Genomic DNA, 11,893 nt, shown 5'->3' with positions numbered 1-11,893 from the left:
TGGGAGAGACATAGCCCATTTAACCAATGCCGGGATGAATTACCATTTCCGTGCACACCATACACCGGTGCTGCTGAGAGAAGAAAGTGGAGTTGCAGCTCCACCTAGTAAAAAGAGAGGAAGCAGCAACACTACTGCTGCCATTAACCCCAAAAGGCTCAACAAGGGGCAGGAAGATGAAGGGACTTCTTGTGTAGTTGACACATGTCGCCCCATTCCTTTACAGCAGCCCACGCTGCAACAATTTCCCAGTTTCCAATCAAGGGGTATGTCTCGTCAACAGTCCCTTAAAATCACCCGTCTGATAGGGGAACTTATAGCAGTTGGGGGAGCACCCTTTAATATAGTTGAAGGACATACATTTAAAAACCTCATGAAGGTGGTTGCACCTCACTATGTTCTCCCCTGCCGTACTACCTTTAGTAGGAAAATTGTACCCTCTTTATATAATTCCTGTGTTGGATTACTGAAAGAGGAGCTGGGCAGAGCAGCTGGCCAGTCTGTCCATTTTACTACAGACTTGTGGAGCGCTCCCAGTGGGCAACATGCCTTTTTGTCATTGACGGCTCACTGGTGGCAGCCCAAGGAGTCACAACCAAACAAACCAAAAGCAGGAATGAGAAGCACAGGTGCTAAGGCAGCAGAACCTCCTGAGCATGGGCAACGCACATTCTTGTTGCATGCTGAAGTCATGGACGACCAGCACACTGCTGTAAATATTTTACGTGCACTTCAGAAAATGGTGGCGCAGTGGCTTGGGGAGGAGTCAGGCACACGGGCAAAGATGGGCTTTATAGTCACTGATGCTGCAGCAAACATGCTCAAGGCAGTGCGAGATGGCAGATTTGTTGGCATTCGTTGCTCTGCACACGCCCTGCATCTCGTTGTGAAGTCTGCTTTGGACGATGAAAGTGAAACATCAAAATTGTCTGCTATCTTAGACAGTTGTAGAAAAATAGCAGCCCATTTTCATCGTAGTGTGAAAGACAGTCACATACTCAGACTTGAGCAGAGTAAGGCTTGCGTTCCACAGCACCGCTTGAAGGTAGATGTAGCCACCCGTTGGAACTCCACTTTGGAGATGCTCGAACGTATCATGGAACAGCAAAAGCCAATACACGCCATGTCAAATGAACATGTTATTGGTGTAGCAAGGCCAATAAGCAGGGAGGAGTGGAAAATAATTAGTCAGGTGGTGGCTGTGCTTAGCCACTTCCGAGATGTAACAGAAAAATTGAGCCTAGAGAATGCAAGTCTGGCTCAAGTAATCCCTCTCTACATCTATCTTATCACTAAGATGGATGGCTTTCTAAACAAAAGCGAGCCCTTGCCTGGCGGCATAGTTCAAGATGTAGCTGCAATTATAAAGAGACTGAGGGGACAATTGAATAGAAGGATGAACGAGCTCATAGAGGCATGCCCTGAGCTAATGCTTGCCTCTATGTGCGATCCACGCATTAAAGGAAAAATGGCAATAATTCAGAGTTCCCTTACCACCTATAGGGATCTATTAATTCAGAGGGTGTTTGACAGTCACCGAAAATTGTTTAGGCCGGCAGAGGGTGAAGAGGAAGAAGATCAGGAGGAGCCTGATAGTGACATTGTGCCACCATCACCTACTGTTATTAGTACAACCACTGCTGAGCATTCCACTAGAAGACCTGACGTTTGGAGTTTGGCATTACATACTTTAGTTGGACCCACAAAAATGCCCACCATGAAAAGAAGCATTGTGTCAGATCATGTTAAATTATACTTGTCTGAACCCCATTTGGCCTCCACTACAGATCCATTAGAGTATTGGGATGAGAAAAGGGGTATTTGGCCTGCTCTTTCTGTGGTGGCACAAGAGCTACTTTCTTGCCCCCCGACCTCTGTGCAAAGTGAGCGTGTATTTTCTATCACAGGAAATATTCTGTGCCCACAGAGGTCCCAGCTGGCCCCACAGCTGATGGAGCAGATGGCATTTCTGAAAGTCAATCTTCCAAAGCTGGGCTACCCAGAACTAAGCTTTACAACAGAATAATTCTAATTATACTACTTCTTAAGTTCTTATGTTTATCAAATCGATAAAGATATTGTTAATAATTTACCTGTTCCAAGTATAGATGGCGATGCCAAAAAATAAATACAACAAAACCAAATATAGTGCATGTCATGATATACTGTATGTACCAAAAGTAATGTTACATGAATACAATATACGATAAAGTATCAATCACAATGTAGATACAGCAAGCATGAGAAGCTGTGATCAGCCACAGTCTATATAATTCAAAGATTTATTTTTTGTTGGGTGGGCAACATTGATTACCTCAACATTTTATTTACTATTTTTTTTTATAATTTCCTGACCCCAGGCCCCCCCCCCCCAAATAATTCAGAGGTTGTAAACATGAAAAAAGAGTTTATACTGTAAGGGTGATCCTAGCTTGTTAGGCTCTCAATCTCTAACTTTGAGATTTTAGCTTTTGAAATACAAATATTTAATAATGTGGTTGCAAGCCCACTTTAAATAAAATACAAAAATAAAATACGTGCAAGACAAAGGCAAATACCTGCATACTATATCATAATGAGCTAGTATGCATAGCATACTAGCTCATTATGTAATACCACTGATCGGCGAAATACCACTGATCTGGCGACATGTAATCCCGCTGTTAAACGTGCAGGTTTAGCGTCTCTGGGCAATCACAGCGCAAAACCCGGAAGTAACTCCGGGCCTACATGCTGCTGCCCGATGATGTGTCGGCCACTGCAGCGGGGGCTTTGATCGCAGGTGAGTATTACATAATCAGCTTCTATGCTATGCACGCAGGTCTGCCAGTCCTGGCATGACCACCTTAAGAAAATGCACGATCGTTCTAAATTATCCCCTAAACCATGAATGGAGGTATTTCAAGCACCTACATACAGGTAAGCATTAATATAGTCTTCCAGGTAGCTAAAAGTACTATATATTTATTCATTTCTGTTGATATATCTATTTTGAATCCTGACATGCACTATGTTTGTTTTTGTTGATTTTATTATTTCCCATCACATCTTACAACTTGCAAACGTTTGAATTGAAGTAGATCTATGCATAAGGGTAATATTATTATTATTATTATTATTATTATTATTATTATTATTAATAATAATAATAATAATAATAATAATAATAATTAATAAATAATAATAGTTTTTGTTTACATTCACAAATCCAATATCTACTACCACCGTTTGCAAGAATGTTATCAACCCAAGCTGGGGTTAGTTTGTTTATTTTTCATTCGTTTTTGGAGTAATGTTTTGACTCCTTGGCTCTGAAATTAAGCCACAAAAAAAAAAAAGCTACCATTCCATAAAGAAACCTACTCCACAATTCCACGGCTCGCAATACTCCCACAAACACTGGGGCTCTCCTCCTACTGTGCTCTTGCTGCAGTGCAGACTGCTGCCACCTGCCCTCAAAGAAGAAATATTACAGTTCACGTTTGGAAGACATCTCACCACACTATGGATTTAATCCTGGTTAAGTATGTTGCCTGTGGCACCCTTAAACACGTGAGTGGCTTATCAATTTTCCCCTACTCACCTTCCATCATTCCATTAATTATTTCTTCTAATTTATATCCCTCTCTCTTTTTTTGCAGTTGCAATTTACTGACGTCATGTCTCACATGCATGCCTAACATTGGACCTGGATGTGGAAGCAAATAGAAAAACACATGAGGTTTTTTCAGCACTTCATAGTAAGTATTAAGACTAAGAGTAAACCCCACTTAGGATGTTATAATGATATACTTGTATGACTTTTTTTTTTAAATAAATCACATTTATTTGTCATTGTGTGTGAGTGAGTATGGGGTTAGTCTGTGTGTTTAAGGGTCAATGTGAGTATGTCTGTGTTTTTCTGTGATTAAGGCCCCTTTCACATTGAGGAGTTTTTCAGGCGGTAAAGCGCTAAAAATAGCGCTGCTATCCCGCCTGAAAAACTCCTGCACTGCAGACTCAATGTGAAAGCCTGAGGGCTTTCACACTGAGGCGATGCGCTGGCGGGAGACAAAAAAATCTCCTGTCAGCAGCATCTTTGGAGCGGTGAGAGGAGCGGCGTGTATACCGCTCCTTCACCGCTCCTTCCCATTGAAAACAATGGGAACCGCGGCAATACCGCCCGCAATGCGCCTCTATAGAGGCGCATTGCGGGCGATATTAACTCTTTATCGGCCGCTAGCGGGGGTTAATACCGCACCGCTAGCGGCTGATACCCGCGGCAATTCCGGCGGTATAGCGCCGCTATTTTTAGCGGCGTTATACCGCCACCGCAGCTCCTGCCTCAGTCTGAAAGGGGCCTTAGTGTCTGGGTCAGTCTGGCTTTGTTTACAAGGCACTTCATTTATTGGCCAGTGTGTCTGTCAGTTAAAGTGTGTGTCGTCTTTATGGGTCAGTGTGTGTCACTGTGTATATGTATATTTTAAGTGGGTGTGAGTAAGTATATTGGTGTGTGTCATGGAATGCATAATGTGCAAAAATGTTATTTTGATGTATATATGGAATACAGTTGTGTTACTTATTTTAGGTTTTTTGACATCGAAATAATTTCTTCTATGCCATTGTCAGTGTATCACCTCCACACTTCCCAGAGCTACAAATCTAAACTCATGCTCTATCTTGGCCCTGGTATTTTGATTCCATTCTGACCACCAGGGATCTGAATGCTGCTCAGCTCCATGCAAGGTAAGAACAGGGAGACTGGGAACTGTATTATCTTTTGGAATAGTGATTAAAATTCCATTGCAGCGAAAGCAGATATTTTCTCATTAGTTTACCGATCGGCAGGGATGGACTGGCCATTGGGACTACAGGGAGTTTCCCGGTGGACCGATGGCTCAGTGGGCCGGCTTCAGTGACAGCAGACCGCCGCCCCCCTCAGCTCCTCTGTCTCTCCCTACCCACAGCGCTCACCTGGGGGGGAACAAAGAAGCAGAGGGAGGACCAGAGGAGCAAGGGGGGACGACAGAGGAGCATGGGGGAGGGGACGGACAGCTGATTTAACAGCTATGGCCTGGGAGTTTCTCACTTCTGCCTAATCTTGTCCCATAAGGGGGGGGGCACCAAACTGATTCTTTGCCCCGGGTGAAATAATGTCTAGCTTCCCCAGTGGTACTGCCTATAAGAGTACCAGTACCAGCCGTTCTACTCTAATAAAGTAGAACGGCTAGGGGCTAGTGAAGGGGGAGAGGGGGCTTGGGTGGCCGGGGGGGGGGGGTGCGGGAGTTGTCCTGTCAAAGTGGGCCAGTCTGGATGAAGTCCAGGGCCAAATTTTTGTCCCAGTCCATCCCTGCCGATCGGGTACATTCTCTGCCTAACTCAGCTCTGCTGCATACCATTTGAAGATACAAAATTGCAAAATGCCTCCACGTGTCTTTACAAGATGTGATAGTGGGATACATGTTTTTCCCTAATGTCTACTTATATTGTCCTCCGCTGCCTCCCTAGCCCCTCGGTCTATAATTTTTCACCCTGGCTATCTTATTCCAGTATCCACACTCCCACTGCTGTTAGTATCCCCCCCCCCTGCTTCCTGTGTTGTTTTACTGTCCAGTGTCCACTAACAGTGGGGAAACATTAAAATATAAATGAATAGTTTAAGGTAGACTGTGTGGGCCAGATTCACATAGAAGAGCGGCGGCGTAACGTATCATAGATACGTTACACCGCCGCAATTTTTCATCGCAAGTACTTGCACTTGCGATGCAAACCTACGCCGGCGGCCTCCGGCACAAGGCGGGACAATTTAAATGGGCGTGTGCCATTTAAATTAGGCGCGCTCCCGCGCCGGACCTACCGCGCATGCTCCGTTTCCGAACTCCCGTCGTGCATTGCGCGCCGTGACGTCATTTTTTCGAACGGCGACGCGCGTAGCGTAATTCCGTATTACTGGACGGCTTACGCAAACGACGTTATTTTTAAAATTTCAACTCGGGAACGACGGCCATACTTTTAGACAGCAATACGCTTGCTGACTAAAGTTAGGGCACCAAAAAAAAAAGACTAACTTTGCGACGTGAAACTAGACTAGCGGCGACGTAGCGAACGCTGGATCAACTGTGGGAATGGAGTTGGGTGTATAGGATTTTACTGTGTTTTTTATTTTTGTTTTTTTATTTTTTGTGGTTGAACTGGATGGACTTGTGTCTTTTTTCAACCTGACTAACTATGTAACTATGTAACGCGAAAAAACCGCCGTCGATCGCCGTAACTCCTAATTTGCATACCCGGCGCTGGTTTACGATGCAAACTCCCCCCCCAGCGGCGGCCGCGGTATTGCATCTTAAGATCCGACAGTGTAAAACAATTACAGCTGTCGGATCTTATGGCTATCTATAGCATAGATAGAACAACAGATACAACGGCGAATCAGCAGATACGCCGTCGTATCTACTCTGTGAATCTGGCCCTTAGAGTTTGAAGTTCGGAATAAAATACTATTGTGTGTGGGAAATGAATACATAATAATTTAGCAGATAATGTGATGATGTATATAAATAAATAATAATAATAATAATAATATTAGACCAAAAATAGTTTTATATTCACAAAAAAAAAAATATTTTCATAGAAATTACAAACACACATGCTGGGTAGGTGTAACTTGGCAGCATAAGAAAACGTTTCTACCAAAATCAAGGAACAGTAAAAAGATCGATTCTGCATAATAATTTGCGATGAGATGGGCAGAGGAAGGTCTAGCCTTCATTTTTCAAAACGTCTTTGTTGGTTATATGTTCATCGTAGCTCCCAGGCATTGGAGCAATGTGTCTGGAAATATCTTCAAGTAAACAAAATATACTCTGTCCAATGCCTAATTGTGTTGTTGGCTTGCCCGGGCCAAAATTATTTCAAAACTCTCAGTTTGCTGCCTGCTCAACTGATGGGTAAGCCGGGTAAGCCTTTTGACCTTTCGTTGTAGTTTTCGGTTGTCACACCTTAATTCTATAAGCTCCCTCAGAATGATCTCCTGCACAGTTGGGAAAGGCGGTACAGCAGTAGGTGGCATCAGGGCATGGGGTGGCTGAATGAATGAACCTTGTCCTCTGTGCTCCTCCTCTGGGCCGGGGGAGAAATCAGGAGTCTGGGGAATGATAGGGGTAATCTCTGGCTGAATCTCCAGCCTCTCCAAAAGAAGAACAGGAGAGTGCGGGCTGCACTGTACTCTCCTCTCAGGGTGGTATTGCTGATCTGAAATAGATAAGATAGGCAAAGTTTGATGAATGATGAAAGCGTTCATAGTAATGAATTTATTCAGATTAGACTTTTATGTAGTAGTAATATTGAATAATGGAGCAAATGAAAGATTGAGTTGGGGAGGGGGGATAAGTTGTATTAATGATTGAGAGAAAACAAAAAATCAATTTAAACTTATTTAGGTAAATCTACACATTGCATTTATATCCTAAAGTTAAAAAAATTTAAAAGGTTATTTAATAAAATAACCTTTATAGAAGTAAATAAATACAATATAAAAATTGCAGAAACAGAAAATGCCTTAAACAGAAAATCTTTTTTCTTTATTAGATAACATATTTATCAGCATATGACACGCACATTTAACTCCTGAAAAGCTTTCTGTTAAAGACGGAAGAAAGAGTGAAGATAATGTTGAAGATAAAGTTCTTAAAGGGTCCCAGTAGGTTGCAGGTAAAAAGGGCATATGTCTTCTAAATTTATTATCGTAGTATTTTTGATATCCTACTGCAAAAACCTTTGTAGCGCTTTTATACCCACTAAAAGATAAAAAAATACCTGTAAAGCAAAGGCATAATGAGCTAGTATGCACAGCATACTAGCTCATTATGAGCTAATAACCTTGTAAGTAATTTAGTGTGCCGTGCTAGGTTTGCAGGGCGAATATCTTCTAAACCATACAGGTTATAGAGATATTATGCATAGATATTATAGGCTTAACGGTAGTTTAAAAAAAAAGCGCAAAAGAGCTGTTGAACACCTTTCAATAAGGGCTACTAAATTCAAAATCATTAAAAGAACCAAAGGCAGAAAAAAAATTTCAACACGGTGGAGTTCAGCAAAAAATCTTTGTGATAGGAATGAATCTCTGACATCACAGCCACTCTCATTTATTTCCACAGTTTGCGCAGTCCTCCTTGATATATCAATCCCCCTTCAAATCACAGTGTCCCTTTCACAGTCACGTTCTAAAGGTATGAGGTGTCATTTTTGTACGAATTTTTAAATTGAACTTTTAGGTGTATTACATGAAAATGCCTATGTGTAAATAGGGTACATGATGATAATGGAGTTAGTGCTGTGTCCTGTTTCTTCCCAGATCATGCACTTACCCTGAGGAGGAGCAATGGTCCTGCCAGAAGCCGATGCTGGAGGGTCTTGAATGCAGCTTTCTGTTAAAGACGGAAGAAAGAGTGAAGAGTCAAGGTAATGTTCATGAAAAAGTCAACAGCTGTATTTACAATTTTTGCCTGAGATATGTCGTATAACTACAATATTTTCTACTATGAAATCAAATATTCAACCAAAAATGGACTGAGGAAATGTAAAATATAATCAGAAGTTGCTGATGTGTTAAAACAGATGTTACATTTCTGGCAATTTTTAAGATTAACAAAATATATGTAAAATATGCTATCAAGTATCTACATATCATTTACTACAACCCCCATATACATAGTACCAGGGCTAAATTAGCTACTAGCCAGGCCTCAAGGGTTACTAGCCAACAGTTAGTTGCCACACCCAACCCTTAGCTTGCCCCACCCCTAATTCAACCCCTAAACACGCCCTCATAAATTATCTCATTAAATGACACAAAATTGTTTTATGCAGAATAAAATATTAAAAAAAAATATTAACACCAACTTTATCCAAAACCACCAATGAAGCCTGCCTGTGCCCACCAATGCACCCTGTGCCCACCATGCAGCCTACATGTGCTGCAGGTAAAGAGCGATAAACGCTTTCATTTCAATTGATGTTTTCCCGCTACTAAACAGCCCTGCCCCATGGCCAGGAAACTTTAATTTACAGATCGCCCGTCCTGGGATTGGACAGGATAAAAGTCCCGGAGGAGGGGATGTATGTGGCAGCAAGCGGCGGGGAACACGGCAATGTCAAATCAAAGCTGTTATCGATGTGTTCTCCTCTCTCTTCCCCCCCTGTGATCGATGAGAGAAGGACTCCCTTTCAAACTATGCTGTTGGCGGAGCTCTCACCCCTTTCTCGGCATCCCTCAAAATCTAGTCACAAAATGAAAGCAGGCAAGTTTGAATTTGGAAGGGTGCATACATACTACTACTATACCCACCTTTTGATTTAAAAATCACATTTCTTACATCAGCTTCCTCAGAAGCTGATGTAACCTTCAGAACCTTCAGAACCTGATCAGAACCTTCACATGACAGTTTCCCCTTCACAATTATGTTCTGATCTGAACCCCCTTCACAGTGGTAAATTTCACCCACCTTCACAGCACATGTGAACAGCTGTGTTCTCTGTCCCACCCTGCAACTTGACCCACCTTCACCTAACAGCCCCCCGCAGCTCTGCCCCCGTCACAATTCAGCATCCACAGCTCTGACCTTGCTACCTTGCTTGGGCACACAGAACCGTAGACACAATAAATACTATAGTGGGTGGAGCAGAAGTTGCTGAAGTTATCCAGCATAATGTTGTTTGTTAGGGCCGCATAGCAACCAACCAATCACCTGCTGGTTAATTTTAAAAAGTTCTCTTCAGCTGCTCTATTGCTGCCCACTATTTTGCATTGCTATTTTTTCGGCTCACTGTGCATAACGAGCCTTCTGCTCTCGACTGTGATAGTGAAAGCTGAGTAGCCAGGGAGACAGAAACGGCACCTAATTGTCTCAACTGTGACGGTCTGCATGGCACAGTGACTTGGTCCAAGTAGTAAATAGCAGTTCATTAGATATCCTTTGTGTTGGGTACTCACCACCAGAATGTTGTTGATAGGATGTACTTGGAGTTGGAGCTGATCCTTCCAAGGATGATGTTTCTTGATCTGGAAAACATGAATGTAAAAAAATAAAAATAAAAGTCATACATGTGTAGTCATCATAAACAATAAGATAGCTTTACAAATATATTATAACTGCAATATATATAAATTATAATGATATATTTAATTTTCCTCACCACCAGCTCTATGATTTTGACCCCTGCTGCTGAATCCAGGGACATCCTCTGCCAGAAGGACATCTCTTAGCTCCGCCCTCCCACTCTCGCAACTTGATAGGCTTTCCTCGGTTTTGTCCTAGTCGAAGCCTCTGCATCTTCTTTGTAACCGTTGCCCGACAATCATAGAACCTGCAAATGTACATAAACATTACAATTACATTAATAAAAAAACAAATACTTAGATTAATGTTTTTTGAAAACCACATTTCTTTTCACATTGTGATGGTTATATGTATACTGTTCAGCATGTGGCTGTGACAAATAAATTTTTTGGTTACGTTGAACTGTTACTTTTTTGTTATTGACTACAAAACTGTGTATTTTTTACACAAGAGTGAAAGAATATTTTAATATTAATTACCTGTGTCTGACTCCATTGGTGGGCCTGTGAAACTTGGAGACCGCATTCACGGAGTCCCGGACTCGTTCCCAGGCTGCTGACTTCTCAGATGCTGGCACGGATTGGCAGAAGAGTGTCACTTTTTCTTTTGATACTGCAGCAACCAATGCAGCATTCTTCTCTTTGGTATATATGGGTCCCCTTGATTTCTGTCTCTTGGTTCGCTTGTTCTGCTGCACATCTGAGTCCGCACTATCTGACATAGGAGGGGCCACATGTCTCCTTTCTTTGCCATGCTCCCGCTCCACTACACCTCCACATTCCCTTCCATGCCTCGGCTTCACTCCACACCAATCCTCCCCTCCCCGCCTCCTCTCCCCTCCATGCCTTTCCTCCACTACCCTCCTCTCCTCCCTTTCACGCCTCTTCTCTCCTCCACGCCTTTCCTCCACTACCCTCCTCTCCTCCCTTTCACGCCTCCTCTCTCCTCCACGCCTTTCCTCCACTACGCTCCTCTCCTCCACTCCACTACTCTCCTCCACGCCACTCCTCTCTTCCCCTCCATGCCTCCTCTTCTCTCCATGCCTCCTCTTCTCTCCATGCCTCCTCTTCCCTCCATGCCTACTCTCCCCTCCATGCCTCTCCTCGACTCTACTCCTCTCCTCTCCTCCACACCTGTCCTCCACTCCACTCCTCTCTTCCCCTCCACGCCTCCTCTTCCCTCCATGCCTCTTCTCCCCTCCATGCCTCTCCTCCACCACACTCATCTCATCTGCTCCACACCTCTCCTCCACTTCACTCTCAGTCACACCAACAAGTCTCACATCAACACACTGACTAACACCAACATTCTCACTCTCAGTCTCAACACTCACATGTCCATTCTCACTCCTATACATGATTTTAATTGCCCAAAAGATAGCAAACCAGTGAAACCACCACACAAAAACAAGTCGAAATTCGACAAGCCCACCTCTGCCCTGCTCTCTGTTCCTCCCTCGCCAAACCACGCACTCATACACCGTCTCAAAATGGAGTCCAGGGGCGGAGGCTATAAGCCGCGCATCGAAAACGAAAGTAAAGTATGAGATTTTCGAATGGTTAAGATTTGCTGCGATGTACTTACGAAAGTACGAATGATTTACAACACACATTAGCAGCGTTAGCGGAGCAATTCTGACACATTGCGTAAAATAACGAATTAAGGCCCGATTACAAATTTACTAAAACAATCTTACGAAAGTAATAATCAGTCAGTATCAGTAAGACCGTCAAGTAGTCTATCGCAGCCAAGTTAGATTTACAAAATTACAATGAGTAGTGTGTTGAATCAAC

The 11,893-nt window shown here is 43.0% G+C and overlaps 1 long non-coding RNA gene across 2 annotated transcripts; it reads left to right on the top strand.

Moving 5' to 3' along the window:
- The first annotated feature begins 3,696 nt into the window (after positions 1 to 3,696).
- On the top strand, positions 3,697 to 10,508 carry LOC120919341. Of its 2 annotated transcripts, XR_005744555.1 has the most exons (6): positions 3,697 to 3,740; positions 4,568 to 4,725; positions 7,567 to 7,689; positions 8,139 to 8,210; positions 8,336 to 8,442; positions 10,183 to 10,508. It is a non-coding gene; the product is annotated as an uncharacterized LOC120919341 (long non-coding RNA). The 2 variants fall into 2 exon arrangements; XR_005744554.1 differs by having other exon boundaries at positions 8,139 to 8,442.
- The last annotated feature ends 1,385 nt before the right edge of the window (positions 10,509 to 11,893 follow it).

The sequence above is a fragment of the Rana temporaria genome, chromosome 12 (genome assembly GCF_905171775.1).
Source record: "Rana temporaria chromosome 12, aRanTem1.1, whole genome shotgun sequence".
NCBI classification, from domain to species: Eukaryota; Metazoa; Chordata; class Amphibia; order Anura; family Ranidae; genus Rana; species Rana temporaria.
This window is presented reverse-complemented; position numbering and strand designations above follow the sequence as displayed.